This window comes from Hordeum vulgare, chromosome 3H (genome assembly GCF_904849725.1).
Source record: "Hordeum vulgare subsp. vulgare chromosome 3H, MorexV3_pseudomolecules_assembly, whole genome shotgun sequence".
NCBI classification, from domain to species: Eukaryota; Viridiplantae; Streptophyta; class Magnoliopsida; order Poales; family Poaceae; genus Hordeum; species Hordeum vulgare.
In genome coordinates, this window is record NC_058520.1 from 219138047 (window position 1) to 219150864 (window position 12818).

Consider the following 12818-nt stretch of genomic DNA (forward strand, 5'->3'; position numbering starts at 1 on the left):
AGTGAGAACAAGCTCAAGTATCCGGTCCCTCGAGTCGCAGAAGTTCGAGCGTGCGACTGGCCAAGCGATGTGTTCTTACGCGCCGCTGGAATTTATGAGGACTTTTACCACTTGGTGGAGAGCGTAGACCTTACCTCCTTCGTTGAAGATAAGTGTCCGCAATACCTCCTAATCACTAATATCTTCGTACAAAGCTTTAACTTCTATTCGAGGAAGAATCCTCCTATGGTTGAGTTTAAACTTTATGATATCCCCCAGCGCATGTCACTTCAGGATTTTTGCAATGTTTGCAAATTGCCATTTGTTGGGGATATTCAAGAACCTCGTCCACGGGACATGGAAGCTTTCATCGATACAATTGCTGTAGGAGAGGAGAGAGGAGTGTCTTGCGCTATAGCTGCTAGCATTCATTTTCCCGTGCTTCGGTACTTCTCACTATTTGTGGTAAAATGTTTGATTGGCCAAGGGAAGCTGGGTCACTTAGTTCCCCAGATCTTGCGGTCTTGCGCGAAGCCCTTTATAATGATAAAACTTATAGCTTCGGCGCTATAGTAGCTCAACGGTTGAACACGAACCGTTCTAAGGGCATTGTCTATGGAGGTCTCTATGCTACTCGTCTTGCTAAAAACTTTGAGATACCTATTAGAGTGGAGGAGGAAGAAGAGATTCTTCTTCCCGAGAGATATCTAGATTACGATAGCATGGTTCGCCATGACTTTCTTGATAGAGATATAAATAGAAGGATGATTTCTAACCTGGTATTTAGTTAGGGTACTCGTGAGACTATTACTTTGCCTGCTCCTTCTTTGTTCAATCTTCATGCAGGCAGGTACATTATTATGCCCTCGGACATCTACGCATATTGGGGCTTAGCCCAACCACATGTGCCCGCGCCCCAAGCCACCAGTCGAGTACCAGACGCCAGTTTATTAGTGGGAGCCAGAGGAGCTCACACAGCAGTGGCATCCTCAGTCCACTCCGGAGTACCCGGAGTTGGTTATTTCCCTCCTTGGGAGTAGACCAACTTAGGCCAAAAGCCTAAGCTTGGGGGAGTACGTGTTCTCACTGACTTTACATTCTTGCTTATGCTTTCACTTCGTTCGTCGATCTTCACACTTTACCACTGTATCATCCATGCTAGTTTATTTTCTTTTTCTTGTTTTCTTTTCGTGTGTCTGTCTAGTTTGAGAAAACCCAATATTTTCTTTTCTTCTTTTGCTTGTTGGGAGCTTTCCCGTGTAAGTAGTTTTCTTTTTCTGTCGGTCAAGGTAGAAGACCATGGTTACAATGTTTAGTGGCTCTTGCATGCATACCTGTTTAGCTTTCAAAGAGCCATATTACTTTGTCTTCTCCTTTGTGTTTGCCTGCAGATTCCAGCTTTAGTCCAATGCACGAGCACTCTTATTATTGTTCACATCATTCGGTCGTGCAAGTGATAGGCAATAATGACGATATATGATGAAGTGACTGGGCCTGGAAAAGCTGGTATGAACTCGATCTATTTTGTTTTTGTAATTATGACTAGCTCATCGTGCTTGATTCAGCTTTGTTGTGAGAGAAACATGTTTGCAATGACAACTTCAAAATCATAGTTGCTTATGCCATGCTTACTTAGCTAGGAGCTTATAATGGTTTGTCTTGGTTTCCAACACGAATGTTGAGATGACTATGATGTAGTATGATAGGATGGTATCCTCCTTTGAATGTTTCGAGTGGCTGGACTTGGCACATGTTCACGCATGTAGTTGAAACAAAATCAACATAGCCTCTATGATATTAATGTTCATCGTGATTTATGTCCTACTCATGCTTGCACTCAATGTTAGTTAATCTCAATGCATTTTGATGACTGTTGTCGCTCTCTAGCTGGTCGCTTCCCAGTCTTTTGCTAGCCTTCACTTGTACTAAGCGGGAATACTGCTTGTGCATCCACTTCCATAAACCCAAAGTTGTTCCATATGAGTCCACCATACCTACCTATGTGCGGTATCTACCGGCCGTTCCAAGTAAATTTGGATGTGCCACTCTCTAAATCTTCAAGACATAATATGTTTTGCATGACTGAACCGCTCATGTGGTGAGAGGGGGCTATTAGTATCTTCCATGCTAGGCGTGTCATGCTCGATATGTGTTTATTCACTATCATTCACGAGAAAGGGGCCGGTAATTGGAATTCCCAGTTCCATGCTCAAATCGAAAAGATAATTGCAAACAAAACTCCCCCAGGATTGATGTTGGTATGGACGGTACCCGAGGATACAACTAGCCGTGGAGTGTGATTGATTGGTGGTGGGGGAGTCAAAACTTTACTTTTCTGTTTGGGAACTGCCTATAGCATGTGTAGCGTGGAAGATGTTGAGAACTCTTAGTCATTGCGTTGACAATGAAAGCATGCCACCCAAAATTATTATCTCTGTTTTCAAAGCTTGAGCTCTAGCACCTCTACAAATAATGCTTCCCTCTGCGAAGGGCCTGTCTATTTATATTCCTGTTGAGTCATCCTCCTCTAACAAAAGCACCAATTAGAGAGAACCTCTGTCATTTTTATGCTTGGCTTTTAACTGTGTTGAGTATGAGTGTGACTGGATCTTCTTTGCCGTGAATTACAATGTTTAGTCAGCCCTTGGTCTTTGAAGGTGCTCTGCATTTATGTTTTGCCGTCTCAAAAAGAACTAGCGAGATACCATCTGTTCGCACTGCTTCATGTTGTTTTGATTGAAGTGTTGACATTTGAGGCTTATTATTATTTGCTCGCTAGCTGATTATGCCATTGATATGAGTTTACCGTGAGAGCTAGATGTCATTTGCTTATGTGGTTTGCTTGTGATCTTGCTGAAACTTTGGATATGAGTTAGACATAGTTGCAACAACAAGATCAAACAGAGTTCGTCAAAGTTTTTCTTTGGTCTCTTTCAGTTTGTCAACTAAATTGCTTGAGGACAAGCAAGGCTTTAAGCTTGGGGGAGTTGATACGTCTCCGTCGAATCTACTTTTCCGAACTTTTTTGCCCTTGTTTTGGACTCTAATTTGCATGATTTGAATGGAACTAACCCGGACTAACGCTATTTTCAGCAGAATTGCCATGGTGTTGTTTTTGTGCAGAAATAAAAGTTCTCGGAATGTCCTGAAAATTTACGGAGAATTTTTCTGGAATAAATGAAAAATACCTGCGCAAAGATCCACAGGAGGAGGTGTGCTAGTGGGCCACAAGCCCAAGGGCCGCGGCCACCCCCCTAGCCTAGCCATGAGGGCTTGTGGGGCCCACGTGGCTCCACCGCCACCAAACTCAGCTCTATATATTCCATTTCGCCCGGAAAAAAATCAGAGAGAAGGATTCATCGCGTTTTACGATACGGAAGCGCCGCCACCTCCTGTTCTTCATCTGGAGGGCAGATCTAGAGTCCGTTCTCGGCTCCGGAGAGGGGAAATCGTCGCCATCGTCATCATCAACCTTCCTCCATCGCCAATTCCATGATGCTCTTCATCGTTCGTGAGTAATCTCGTCGTAGGCTTGCTGGACGGTGATGAGTTGGATGAGATATATCATGTAATCGAGTTAGTTTTGACGGGGTTGATCCCTAGGATCCACTATGTTCTGAGATTGATGTTGCTACTACTTTGCCATGCTTAATGCTTGTCACTACGGCCCGAGTGCCATGATTTCCGATCTGAACCTATTATGTTGTCGCCAATATATGTGTGTTTTAGATCCTATCTAGCAAGTTGGAGTCACCTACTATGTGTTATGACCCGGCAACCCCGTAGTGACAATAGCCGGAACCACTCCCAGAGATGACCATAGTATGAGGAGTTCATGTATTCACCAAGTGTTAATGCGTTGGTCCGGTTCTTTATTAAAAGGAGAACCTTGATATCCCGTAGTTTCCATTAGGACCCTCCTGCCACGGGTGGGATGGACAATAGATTTCATGCAAGTTCTTTTCCCTAAGCACGTATGACTACATACGGAATACATGCCTACATTAGATTGACGAACGAGAGCTAGTTACATATCTCTCCGTGTTATAGTTGTTACATGATGAATTACATTCGTCATACTCATCCATCACCGTTCCAATGCCTACGAGTCTTTTACTAATGATCCTTGCTACGTTACTTTGTCGCTAATACTGTTGCTACAACTGTTACTCTGCTGCTAGTGGTTACTGTTGTTCCTTGCTACTGCTGTCACTACTGCTGTTACTTGTTGCTGCTGTCACTACTGCTGTTACTTGCTACTTTGCTGTTACCTGTTTCAAGACTTTTCTGGAGCCGTTGCCGGGGAAGAGTAGTCCCCCGTCAACGTGCTATTTTCTAGGCGCCATTGATACAACAAGTTAGGAATAATCTGCCGTCAACAGACCCTTTTCTGGCACTGTTGCTATAATACCACTTTGCTACTGATACTTTGCTTGCAGACACTAATCTTTCAGGTGCGGCTGAAACTAATAGGGCACCATCAAAATCCGTTGTAACGACACCATACGAATTGTGGTATGGAAAAAAACCAAAGTTGTTGTTTCTTAAACTATGGGGATGTGATGCTTATGTCAAAAAGCTTCAGCCTGAAAAGTTGGAACCCAAAGCGGAAAAGTGTGTCTTCATAGGTTACCCAAAAGAGACAGTTGGGCATACCTTCTATCTCAAGTCTGAGGGCAAAGTGTTTGTTGCTAAGAACGGAGCTTTTCTTGAGAAAGAGTATCTCTCGGAAGAATTGAGTGGGAGGAAGATAGAACTAGATGAGGTTGTCGAACCTCTGATTCCTCTTGATGGTGGCGCATGGCAAGGGGAAACCCGTGTTGCTGCGACGTTGGTTGAGGAACAAGTTGATGATGTGATCATCAAACTTCGGATCAAGTTACTGTCAGACCTCGCAGGTCAACAAGATCACGTACTGCTCCTGAGTGGTACGGTAATCATGTTTTAAAGATTATATTGTTGGACAACAATGAACCTGCGAATTATGAAGAAGCAATGGTGGGCCCGGATTCTAACAAATGGATTGAGGCCATCAAGTCCGAGATAGGATCCATGTACGAGAACAAAGTATGGACTTTAGAAGTACTACCTGAAGGCCGCAAGGCTATTCAGAACAAATGGATCTATAAGAAGCAGACAGACGCAGACGGTAATGTGACCGTTTATAAAGCTCAACTTGTGGCAAAGGGTTTTTCACAAGTTCAAGGAATTGACTACGATTAGACTTTCTCACCGGTAGCGATGCTTAAGTCTGTCCGAATCATGTTAGCAATAGTTGCCTTTTACGATTATGAAATCTGGCAGATGGATGTCAAAACGGCGTTCCTTAACGGTTTTCTTAAGGAAGAGTTGTATATGATGCAACCCGAAGGTTTTGTCGATCCTAAGAATGCTAACAAAGTGTGCAAGCTCCAGCGATCCATTTATGGACTGGTGCAAGCATCTCGGAGTTGGAATAAGCGTTTTGATTAGGTGATCAAAGCATTTGGGTTTATACAAGTGGTTGGAGAATCTTGTATTTACAAGAAAGTGAGTGGGAGCTCTGTGGCGTTTCTAATATTATATGTGGACGACATATTGCTAATTGGAAACAACGTGGACCTTTGGAGAGCATAAAAGTTTACTTGAATAAAAGTTTCTCTATGAAGGACTTAGGATAAGCTGCTTACATTCTAGGCACTAAAATTTATAGGGATAGATCGAAACGCGTGATAGGACTTCCACAAAGCACATACCTCGATAAAGTTTTGAAGAAGTTCAAAATGGATCAGTCCAAGAAAGGGTTCTTGCCAATGTTACAAGGTATAAAATTAAGTAAGACTCAGTGCCCAGTAACCGTGGAAGATAGAAAGACAATGAGTTCCGTCCCCAACACTTCAGCCGTTGGTTCTATCATGTATGCAATGATGTGCACTAGACCAGACGTCAGCTTGGCCATAAGTATGGCAGGCATGTTTCAGAGTAATCCAGGAGTGGATCACTCGACGGCGGTCAAGAATATTCTGAAGTACCTAAAAGGACTAAGGAAATGTTTCTCCTGTATGGAGGTGACAAAGAGCTTGTCGTAAAAGGTTACGTCGATGCAAGCTTTGACACCGATCCGGATGACTCTAAGTCACAAACCAGATATGTATTTATTCTTAATGGGGGTGCGGTAAGCTTGTGCAGTTCCAAGCAGAGCGTCGTAGCAGATTCTACATGTGAAGCGGAGTACATGGCTGCCTCGGAGGCGGCAATAGAGGGTGTCTGGATGAAGCAGTTCATGACAGATCTTGGAGTTGTGCCGAGCGCAATAGATCCATCAACTCTGTTATGTGACAACACTGGTTCCATTGCCTTAGCATAGGAACCAGGGTTTCACAAGAAGACCAAACACATCAAACGACGCTTCAACCTCATTCGCGACTACGTCGAAGCAGAGGACGTGAATATTTGCAAAGTGCACACGGATCTGAATGTAGTAGACCCGCTGACTAAACCTCTTCCGCGGGCAAAACATGATCAACGCTATAACTGTATGGGTGTTCGATTTATTACAATGTAAATCACATGGCGATGTGAGGACTAGATTATTGACTCTAGTGCAAGTGGGAGACTGTTGGAAATATGCCCTAGAGGCAACGATAATTAGTTATTATTATATTCCCTGTTTAAAGATAATCGTTTATTATCCATGCTATAATTGTATTGAATGAAAACATAGATATATGTGTGGATACATAGACACAACAATGTCCCTAGAAACCTCTATTTGGCTACCCAGTTGATCAAGGATAGTCAAGGTTTTCTGGCTATGTGCAAAGTGTTGTTGCTTGATAACTGGATCACATCCTTAGGAGAATCATGTGATGGACTAGACCCAAACTATGAACGTAGCATATTGATCGTGTCGTTTTATTGCTATAGTTTTCTGCTTGTCAAGTATTTGTTCCTATGACCATGAGATCATATAACTCACTCGCACCGGAGGAATACCTTGTGTATATCAAACATGACAACCTAACTGGATGACTATAAAGGTGCTCTACAGGTATATCCGAAGGTGTCCGTTGAGTTAGTATGGATCAAGACAGGGAGTTGTCACTCCGTGTGACGAAGAGGTATCTCGGGGCCCACTCGGTAATACAACATCACACACAAGCCTTGCAAGCAATGTGACTATGTGTAAGTCACGGGATCTTGTATTACAGAACGAGAAAAGGGACTTGCCGGTAACGAGATTGAAATAGGTATGTGGATACCGACGATCGAATCTCGGGCAAGTAACATACCGAAGGACAAAGGGAATAACATACGTGATTGCCTCAATCCTTGACACTAAGGTTCAACCGATAATTTATTCGGAGGATATGTAGGATCCAATATGGGCATCCTGGTCCCACTATTGGATATTGACCGAGGAGTACCTCGGGGCATCTCTACATAGTTCTCGAACCCGTAGGGTCTGCACACTTAAGGTTCGACGATGTTTTAGTATAGTTGAGTTATATGTGTGGTTAACGAATATTGTTCGGAGTCCCGGATGAGATCGCTGACTTCCCGAGGGTGTCCGGAATGGTCCGGAGACGAAGATTGATATATAGGATGACCTTATTTGGTTACCGGAAAGTTTTCAGGCATTACCGGGAATGTACCGGGAGTGACGAATGGGTTCCGGATGTTTAGCGAGAGGGGCCCAACCCACCTGAGGAAGCCCATAGGCCCTAGGGGTGGCGCACCAGCCCTTGGTGGGCTGGTGGGACAGCCCAATAAGGCCTATGCACCAAGGATAAGAAAATCAAAGAGAAAAGAAAAAAAAGAGGGGGGAAGGAAGAGAAGGACTCCATTTCATCTAGCACGCCAGGCAATAGTTCTTTCGCACAAAGATAACGGAAGAAATAGCTCAGCTCTGCCAGTTCTATCCATTCATCCTCAGGGATAAAGCCACGCAACATCACCGGCATTACCCGCTCAATCCATATGTGCCAATCATGACTCTTGAGACCAAATATTTTCAATTTCTCAAGACTCGCTCCCCTCTTTAGATTCGCAGCATACCCATCGGGGAACATCAACCACATTTTCACCCACAATAGCATTTCCCTGATAGCTGGCCTTTAAAGATTGAACCATGCCTTTGGCTTCGCTATGCTTTGCTTTCCTTTCCGTTGTCGCAAGTTTTGCGACGGTCTATCACATAGAGCCTCGAGGTCGACTCTAGCCTTAGGATTATCTTTTGACTTCCCCTCTATGCCGAGCAATGTACCAAAAATGGCCTCCGCAATATTCTTTTCAGTGTGCATCACGTCGATGTTGTGTGGGCAAAGGAGGTATTGGAAGTAAGGCAGATCCCATAAGCATGACTTGTGAGTCCAGGCGTGTTCCGTATTATACCGTTTGAAGTATCTTGGACGCAAAGGATCACGCTCGAGAGCGTTTAACTGATCAAGGGTCTGTTGGCCTGTCAACGTAGCTGGTGTAGTGTTTTTGACAAGTCTACCTTTCATGAAATTCTTCTTGTCTTTTCTGAACTTATGGTCAGGATCCAGGAATTGTCTATGCATGTCGAAGCAAGAAAACTTGCTACCAGCCTCCATCCAACGGAACTGGAGAGCTTCCTTGCATGTGGTTCACGGGAACCTTCCATGCACACACCAGCCAACGAATAGCGCAAACGCCGGATAATCATGCGTCGAGTACATGTACCACACCTGCGTTTTGAAATTTGTTTTGGTATCCGCATCATAGGTCTTGATCCCATTATCACAGGCTTGTTGCAACTCATCCTTAAGCGGCTGCCTGTACACATTCATATTCTTCCTCAGATAGTTGGCCGTGGAATTATCAACGTGAGGAAAATGTTCTTTCTTTTCATAATATCTCCGGGTGGAAAATTGAGTGGAATGAAAAATACAGGCCAACAACTGTATTGAGCTTCCGTCATACCATACACATTGAACCCATCCGTGCTGATGGCAACTCTAGCTTGCCTTGGATCTTCCGATTTATCCTTATGTAATGCATCGAAGTGCCTCCATGCAAAACCATCTGAAGTGTGTACCAGCATCTTGTTCCCATCCGCATCTAGTTCAGTTCTTTTGCCCAGTTTGTGCCATGTCATCTGTCAGGCCGTCTCTCCGACCATGAAAAGACGTTGAAGTATTGGTACGATTGGTAGATACCGAAGAACACTAATGGGGATTTTGGTCTGATTCTTCTCACCCATACCGTTGTCTACCACAATATACCTGGAAGAATTGCAAGTGGGGCAATAGTCCAAGGCCGCATACTCAAGCCTAAATAAGGCACATCCATTCTCACAGGCATGTATTTTCTCATAGGGATTCTTAAGTACACGGAGGATTTTCTCTGACAGGTACATGTTTGCACGCAGTACATGGCCTTTGGGTAGAAAACGTCTAAATATCGTCATCATCGCGTTGTAGCATTCTGTGCCTAGGTTGAATTGAGCCTTCAGAGCCATTACTTGCGCGATGGCATCCAGCTGACAAAGCTCAGTCTGCTCGTGGAGAGGACGTTTTGAAGACTCCAACATTTCATAGAAGGCCTTTGCAGATTCCTCCATCTCATCGTCCGAATCCCGAGCATCATCAAAGTCTTGCACCATGTCTTCAATCCCGGTACCATGCTCGCCGGTGCGACGACGAATCATCTCAGCTCTGGCACGTTGGTCAGACTCACCGTGAAAAGTCCACACCGTATAATTAGGCGTAAAACCCCACTTCTGCAGGTGTTTACCCATTTCAAACTCTGTGTGCTTTTTCCAGTTGCCGCAGTTGGGACAGGGGCACCATGTTTTTTTCTGGCCATTTGCAAATGCGGCTCTCACAAACCCCTTGGTTTTTGTTAACCATTCATGGGTCATGTCTTTCTGACTAGGGTGACCAGTCTACATTCCAGCACGATCACTCGTGTCGCCTAGCTAGCTATGGGTGCAAAAGAAATAAATATATAATTCATCATCTATATTCATACGCTAATCAAGTTTGTCAGTTTTATTACGTCCATGCAACCTACACGCTAATAGGTAAAGATAGGTCCTAATCCCACCCGAGTATCTGTAGATTGAGTTCGTTTTCCCATGCTCTGCTCCAGATGCGACGCAAATTTTTGGTTGCACCTCCCCGCTGTTCTCCTGATACACGTCTCGGCAATAAGAAGAGAGGATGTGTACCCGGAGAACAACAGGGAGGCACTGACGAGATTCTGCATCGGATCGAGAGCACAACATACAGGAAAACGAACCTAATCTACACATACTCGGGCTGTCTATGGATAATGTTGGACAATTCGAAAGGATGGCGGTTATAAATATGCAAAGAAATGCACATTTATAGATGTCACCCTTTCGAACGGGAGACACGTACTGGTCCCGCATACTCATGATTGAAGAAACCTATAGCTAGCAAGTTTCATCGGCACGAAGACCGGGACAGAGCAAATTAAGCGGATAGGAGGAGAAGTCATTTCTGCTCACCAACAAACGCAGGGGCGGAGCTCTTCCAACGCACGTGGAGGTCATCGAACAACTGCACATTGAAATTCACCCGATCAACACAAATATGATGTTTTTATAATTAACATAATCGGAAAATATGTGACCTAACTCATAATTTACAAAACTATGACCCCGTGGGCCTCTAGAAGGCCGAAAAGCACCTTCTCGTTCAACAGTAAGTAGAAGAGGTGTCGGGGGTCAAGGCTTAGGGGCGTCGAGGGTCGGTGGTGTTGGGTGTCGGTGGTCGGGAGTCGGGTTAGATGCGTCGATGATTGGGGGTCAGGTTGGTCGGGGGTCGAGGGTCACTAGCGTCGGGGGTTGGGGTCTTTTCGATCAACAAGAGGACAAAGAGGTGTCGGGGGTCCGGGGTTGGGGGTTAGTGGCGTCGGGGATCCGGGGTAGGGGTTCGGGGGTCGGGGGTCGAGGGTCAGTGACGTCGGGGGTCGGGGGTCGGTGGTGTCGGGCGTCGGGGGTCGGGAGTCGGGGGTCCTGGGTCGGGACTCGGGGGTCGGGGGTCGGGAGTTCGGGGTCGGGGGTCAGTGGTGTCGGGCGTCGGGGGTCGGGAGTCGGGTGTGAGTGGCGTCGGGGGTCGGGGGTCGAGGGTGAGGGGTGCGTGGAGTCGGGCGTCGGGGGTTGGTGGCGTAGTGCGTCGGGGGTCGGGAGTCGGGTGTTGGGGATCGTGAGTCGGGTGTCAGTGGCGTCGGGCGTCGGGAGTCGGGTGTCAGTGGCGTCGGGGGTCGGGGGTCGAGGGTGGGGGGTCGGGGGTCAGGGTCGTCTTCTTTCTTCTTCTCCTGTCTCCTCTTTTTCTTCTTTTTCTTCTTCTTCTTCTTTATCATCTTATTACTATTATTATTATTCTTTTTTCTCCTCCTCCTCCTCCTCCCCTTCTAACAGTAACCTAATTAACACTAAACTAATAGTAACCTAATTAACCTAAACTAACAATAACCTAATTAACACTAAACTAATAGTAACCTAATTAACCTAAACTAAGATTAACCTAATTAACACTCACAGTAACCTAAACTAACAGATGCACTGAAATGAAAAAAAGAAGAAAAAAAGAAAGAAAATGAACTCAACAAAAAAATGAACTCACCAATGACAGAGGGAGGAGGTGTGGTGGTGGGGGAGGAGGTCGCCGGTGGTGCTGGCGCGAGGCGGGGCCGCGACGGGGGCGAGTGAGGTGAGGGGGAGAGAGAGACAGTGTGGGGGGAGAGAGAGACAGTGAGCACGAGGGGGAGTTGACGTCCGTTATAGGGTCGGCCCCTTTGCCGTCCGCGCCCCGACGGCAAAGGGCCCCATGGTGGACGGCAAAGGCCCCCGGATGGCAAAGTTAGTCTTCCCTCGGACATGACAGGCAGGGGACCCACCCGTCCACTTTGCCGTCTGCCCTGGGTCTCTTTGTCATCCGCTCGCAGACGGCAAAGGGACGACACATGGAAAATAGTATGTTTGCCATCAGTCGGCCCTTTTCCGTCTACCTTGTGTCAACTGACGGCAAAGAGGTTCTTTGCCATCAGCGAGCAGACGACAAAGACCTGGCTGACGGCAAAGAACTGGATTCTAGTAGTGAGAGGTGGGATTGGAGGTGGACTCCTCCACCTCCTTGGCCGGTGCACCCTTGAGGACTTGGTCCTCAAGGCAAGCCTCCTCCCCCTCCCTCCTATATATACTGGTGATTTAGGGCTGATTTGACACAACTTTTCCACGTGCAACTGAGATCTAGACAACATAGTTTTACCTCTAGATCGTATTTGTGTGGAGCTCGGGCGGAGCCGTGCAGGAGTAGATCCTTCACCACCACCGGAGCGCCATCACGCTGCCGGAGAACTCATTTACTTCTCCGTCTTGCTTGCTGGATGAGGAAGGTCGAGATCATCGTCGAGCTATACGTGCGGTGAATGCGGAGGTGCCGCTCGTTCGACACTAGATCGGAGCGGACCGTGGGACGGATCGCGGGACGGTTTTTGGGACGGTTCGGAGGGCGGATCGAGGGACGTGAGGATGTTCCACTACATCAACCGCGTTTCTTAATGTTTCCTGCTGTACGATCTACAAGGGTACATAGATCCAAATCTCCTCTCGTAGATGGACGTCACCATGATAGGTCTTCGTGCGCGTAGGAATTTTTTTTGTTTCCCATGCGATGTTCCCTAACATCTTTGCCAAAGGAATGAAAGAGATACCCGTTGATGTTGTATTTCTCAAATGAATGGACCTTATAGTCAAAACCATTAGCAGCTTGTCTCAATTCAGCGTCCATAGATTCTGAATTAGCCTACAAGTTCAATACGAAACGATTGTTGCATTAGCCGAAAGTTAGACCAAGAAATGAAAT